This window comes from Solanum pennellii, chromosome 9 (genome assembly GCF_001406875.1).
Source record: "Solanum pennellii chromosome 9, SPENNV200".
Taxonomy (NCBI): Eukaryota; Viridiplantae; Streptophyta; class Magnoliopsida; order Solanales; family Solanaceae; genus Solanum; species Solanum pennellii.
This window is the reverse complement of record NC_028645.1, coordinates 66,405,781-66,412,189: the sequence shown is the minus strand read 5'-3', so window position 1 is coordinate 66,412,189 and position 6,409 is coordinate 66,405,781. Positions and strand designations below refer to the sequence as shown.

The following is a 6,409-nucleotide window of genomic DNA, read 5'->3' as shown; positions in this document are numbered from 1 at the left end:
TATATATATATGTATATATATATATATGTATATAGTAATAGAAAGAATAACCAAACTCAAACAACGTCAAGAAAAAACAATTAAACTTAATACATCAACTTTCTTGTCAAGAGGTCAAAAAAAGAATTACAACTTGGCTTTAAAAAAATGCATTCAACAATGAATAGACAAGAAAATTAAGTCTCTGAGAGTATGACAACTTGGCTCACAATCATATGTAATATGGGAAGGATCAGTAGAGGAACTTGTTGTGCTGCATGAAATAAAAGAGAAAGATAAGTTGATCAAAAAATCAAATTTAATCTACTAAAATATACGGTATGAAAAAATTAAAGGGAGCATAATTGAGAAGTTTTACAAAACAATGAGAGAAGAGACCTATAAAAGATAAAATTGCAAGAAAACAAGAAAAGAACGAATTCGGAAGGATGATTTAGAAAAAAAAATAAGGAATGATAAACGCCTTGAGCAATGTTTATAGGTGCTTGTTCATTGTAACTTTTGGGATCGGGAACCTAGTAAAAATAATCAATGTAGATGAAAAGAATTTATTCAAAAGCTAATGTTTATAAAATGAGTTTAAAACTTTAAAATCAAGTACCCTGTCTAGTAGAGCTTTCACGAGATTGTTCCTACTCAGCAACACTACCATGAGATTGTTCCTCACGTGTATTGCTTTTACTCAACTACTCTTTCATCATGTCCTAAAAATAATTGGGGTTACAATTGATCACACGATTAATGTTATTTAAGTTATGTAAAAAGTACAAATCAGTGTAACGAAACTTAAGACCCTTTCAACAGTTTATTTTAAATTTATCGCGTCAACTTATCCTGCACTGTACAAATAAAAACAAGCTAAAGGTTGATCCGTGATGTTACCACATCAAAGCTGAAAAGTGCTTGGTCCTCATCCAAGTCTTTAACTCCATCACAATGTCATTGATTTACTGAGTGTACGCCACATATAGTATAATTTTTTTTACCTTTTTAGCACCAAAAAATAAAGTATGTAAATGAGATGAAAGAATAAAAAACAACTTTAACTGTTGAGCTCTTCCATCACTTTGAATAAAAAGTTACAATTATGTGAAAGTCATATCAAGAAAAATTGTCAAGAACCAAATACAATTGCTCTCAATTGCATAATGTTAGCCATTTTGTAGAATACGATTTTTTTTTGCTATACAGAACATAGATCGATCCCAGCATCATGTTCCATGTATCATCAACTTGATATTCATATTCTCTTGGAATTAACTTGGCATCATCAATCAGGAAACAAAGAATAAGTTAACTTACCCGAAAGTTCAATTGACTGTGAACCTTATGTAGCCAAAGAATCCAACTCTATTGCGCTCTTCTAAGCTTCGACTGCATTGTTGAAAAGGTTGTAAATGTCACTGCAGATTGCCACACTACTTGAGGAAATGACTAACAATATCATGACCGATGAAACTAGCCTGTCCCTCTTGAATGCAATTCCATGTGTATCTCTGTGATCAATGACAAACATGGACAATTAAGTTTAAGTATGTAAGAATGTTTACAGATAAATAGTTGAAAAGCGAAGATGGTACTCACATAAGGGCAATAGCAGCTGAATAAATGAAACCAACAAAGACAGTAGTCGTGGCGCCAGTAAACTGAAAGGCATCCCAGATCTTAGGTACACAATTTGCTACGAAAAATACCAGACAGACGAGAGTTGCTATGCCTACAACAAATTTGCGATTATCATAGGCAATAGGAATTCCACAGAGAAAAAAGTGGCCATCCATATTGAGGAGAAGGGAAAAGAAGACAATTGGGAAAAAAGGCATCAAGTGGATCACATAGCTCACTCGCACCACATCATTAAGTAATGAGCCGTAAGGAATTTAAAGTTCACCATCAAAGTTGGGGAGTACATCATCGAAGGTATGATCACCAAAGAGAAGGAATCCGAAAAAGCTAGTTGCTATATGTACAGTTGAGCATAACACAATATAAAGTACTGACTATTGACTTCATCTGAATTCCATGTCTTAGCGCATTCTCTATTGGATGTACTGTAATACTCATCAAACAAGTATTCGAGTTTTGTATGTTTTACAAGTAATTTCTGGCCACTCATTGAGCAGTTATCATGTCACATTCATTTTACCACATCCCATGCAATGAAAATAAACATGAGGCTTTACATATGATCCTATTATCTGATGTTCAAAAATCAAACTTGTAGCAGAAGCTAGAATGTTCTATCTTTGTTTTATAAATTACCGAAGAGTCTGTAACCTGATAAAGAAAATTCCTCCCAAACTATAGATACAACATAAGTGTAAAGCAAAGTACTATCGATGTGATAAAACATAGTTTCAGGACTATGACATAAACAAATAAAAATTTCACCAACCATCATATTTAGCATGTCATATATGAACCTCTAGAATTTCAATAGGGAGCAACTATAGTCCAATATGTTGATATCCATGAAAAAGATAATCAAGTGAGAGATGAAGAGTTGTGCAACTAATACTAACAACTAAACATGTAAATTAGTGTTACATGCCTCTTGCTTCTATCTGAAATGAAAATTTAAATTCTCACTCAAAAGTCTTCATATAGGCAAAGTTAGAACAGACCTACTAGCCTTCAATAGTTATTATTTTTACTTCAATTTTTTTAATAGATATATCACCAATTCACTGTGTTCACATATGATATCAACATTCCATCAGAAATGTGCATCAATAACCTAGAACTTGGAGTGTAACGATCCAATGTACATCCTAGAAGTTAGGGCATCCTTCAAGTAGGAACACGGGGTACTTGACCTCTACAAGGTCTTATACAAGACCTTAGACACTTATTCATTGCATAAATATGAAAAGTAGTCGAAATTAACACTTTTCTTTAAAATATAATGCGGAATCATTTCATAAAACATATAACAAACGTCTCAAAAACAATCTATGACATCATAACTACAATTGTGTTGCGTCACAACCCATAAAAGTCTAAACATAGTAAAGAACATAAAATACAACATAATGGTGGTGTCCTCGGATGCTATGAGGATTCACCAATTTTCACTTCTTGAAAGCCTTGGAAACTCTACCCTTCAAAGAAACTCAATCTTCTCAAGACCCTACTTTGATCAATAAAATAGTATCGAAACGTGAAACTCAGATCAATTAATATTGTTAAATTATCATTTATTATCCCTAATTTTTAGTGCATTAAAAATATTTTATCAATCCTTCTTTATTCAAAACATCACTTCGATAGAGAGGGCTCAAGATTATTAATTTGAGAATCTGTGGATTTCAGACCAATCATAAAACATACAATCAAGTAAATCGGGAACTTCACCATATCACTCCATGTTTATCAAGCACTATTAAGAGTCTATCTATCAAATAAAATAAACCATAAACTACCTCCACCAAAGATTTGAAGTCAAGCAAGCTACTTCACTGATGCGTTTCCTTTTCTCAATGCTATAGAATGTTTCCAATTTATCAAGTATGCATAATATATCAGCAAACCAATCCGTAGACACTCATATTACTATTACCAAATTCCTAAAATTTTATACCAACTAATGTATCAAGGTTAGTATTTCTCAAATAGTAAGTGTAGAGTTAAGTCTTATTTCCTCTCAATAACTTAATTTAATTATTTTTATATAATACATTAATACACCTAAAATTTAATTATCTATAATAATATATAAAACATTCTATAAAAACCTAGCACCATAACAAAATTTATTACATCGAAACTAACTAAGAACTCGTCAAATTCAATCCACCCGTAAGTAAAATTGCAGAAGCAAGATCGACTCTCTACTCTACATCGTAATTAATAATTTCTCATAATCCTCAAGTAATCATTGTTATGAAATTATTATCTACTAGAAATTTTGTTCCCATAATAATCAATCTTTAGAACAGCGAATCATACTTGTCCTTAAGCTTTTAAGAAAAAAAATTTAAACAATTTCTAATCATTCTCTAGCCAACAACATATATTATATAGTAAGTCACACCTAATCAATAACCTCAAAAATTATCCGTCATTAGCCAATAATCGACTAACATTTGCCCTCTCAAATTGTCAAGGAACGTAGTACAAAAGTTCCAAATTTCAATTTAAACATTGCAGAATTTCCCTTCCTAATATAACTATAACGACCAAGAACCAACTAAAAATTACATCCATTCCATATATTCGACACTATAGTAGTACAATATTCTTTCCAAAATTAGATTGTAATTTACAAAGAAATGTACCAGCAGAAAGACCCACAATTGATTTAGAAAGAAACGTAATGAAATGTCTTGCTCGGATACAAATATTGAAGTCAAAGTAACTGATAAACACAAACAAGATGATGAGAGGGGAGAGAAGTTACTAGTGCTATCCACAAAACCTTCCTTTTTGAATGCATCTTGAATGCAAACTCCTTTTGTAAGCTGATATTATTATCAAATTAATCATTCTTGTAACTGTAAAACTCAAAAGGAAAACAGATAGAATCATAAGGGAAAAAAGTACTATTCATCAATTAGCTATACCTTTGCCTTGATTTATTCAGTATGATGCAAAACCTCTTTTCCACTTCTTTTTTGTGAGCCACGCAAAATACAAATGCCAACATTCAAAAACTTTTCAATGTCATCAAAAGAGAAACAGATGTGCAGGTGTTTATAAGCATCAGAGCATATGAAACCAAATCCATCCTTGAATCACAGTATCGACATAAATATTGTGCATCTAAATTGATGCTTCCTCCAACATTCCCAGCCATGTAACCTCGTATAGCACAATCTAGATAGGAAACATATCCACATATGTATCCATCTATTGTTGCTTCACATCATCAAAAATGTACCCATCATAGTTCTAAAGCAAAGTATAAAATAATAACCTCGGGAAAAACCAGGTTCACTGCAACAAATATCCCAAACCATGGCCAGAAAAGGATTTTCTTTTGAAAATTTGCTACAAATTTAGTCACCAGCAATACAAGTAATGGCTCTTATAGGAAAATCAGACAGTAAAGACTGCAATTCTGTCCCTAAAGATGTAGTCCTCTCTATCATATCTGAGTAAAAATCAATTTTTGATTAAAAGAAAACTAATTTGGCATCAGGTAAATAAAAAGATGTGGTAAGTGTTTTTTTAAATTGAAACAAACAACCAAATAAATATCTACATGCTATATACCAAAAAGCTAACCTTTTGAGCATGGCGACTTCATCGAAAGAATTATCCAACTAAATGACGCAAAAAATTGGTTCATATCCATGTCAGGATACTCAGAATGAACATACTTTTCAACAAAGATATTACTTTCGAAAAGCATTTTGTTTGTCCACCATTTGGAGCCTAGAAATGCTTCGGAAGAAACAAATATCTATCTCTAAAGGTACCTGAACTTGAAACTCTTTTCCCTGCCCGCCAACCCCACTTATCACCACCATTTGGAAAATCTACAAGAGCATATGGTAAGCCTTCACCAGAGTCACACTCATAAACAGGATAAATTTCAAGCCCATTTTCACTGATTCTAGAAGCACTCCCATTATATAAAACATGTGCACGGCTCTCCCCAACCTCCTCCTTGGCAAACATTTAGCTGGAAATCTCTAATTCTATTGTTTTAAATAGAAGAATGAAACCATAAAAATAAGGAACGTCAAAATTCCACAGTAGAAATCAAACAATTTTGGCTATAAAATATTGGAGGAAAAAACAGCTAAAGGAGAAAAGCAAAAAGTTAGGCATATTCTTCAGCAAAAACAAGATAGCAAATGTTTGTTCCGAAGAAGTTATTCTTCATATAATGATAAATGTAAGAACTTTTGGCATCAGCTAAAAATACACTATCCCCCCAAGGAGACATCAAAGTTGATCACTAGAATGTTTGTGTATAATGCAACATGCCTGACATAAACACCTAAACTTCAAAGCCACCTTAGGTGTGAAAATATTACTAAGATACTTTAGAAAAATACTTTTGAAGAACATTGTAAGAAACGACAAAATTTAAAGATTTTTTTAAAAATAGAAACTTAAAACAAGTAAAGAAAATAGAATTTGAAAAAAAATAAAAATAATAAACAAAATATTTTCTCAAAAAACAAATTTGACCCCACTAAAAGCAAAATATTTCCATAAAAAAAGTAGTTCCCTCAAGTACTTATGGTTGATGGAATATATCCTCTCATAATAGAATAATGTTATGTATTAATACATAAAACCACGGTGTCAGCAAACCAGTAAACAACAGTAAAATTCACTTAGAATACTATATTTAGTAGAAAAGAATGAAGTTAAAAATTAGTTATTGAAAAATAAGAGAAACCCATCTATTTATGAAGAATAGATGATAGTGTGAATGGCTTCTGTTGTTACTTAT

At 31.8% G+C, this 6,409-nt stretch overlaps 1 pseudogene; it reads right to left on the bottom strand.

The window, feature by feature from the left end:
* Positions 1 to 1,363: 1,363 nt before the first annotated feature.
* Positions 1,364 to 5,622, bottom strand: LOC107030302 (annotated as a pseudogene).
* Between the last annotated feature and the right edge of the window lie 787 nt (positions 5,623 to 6,409).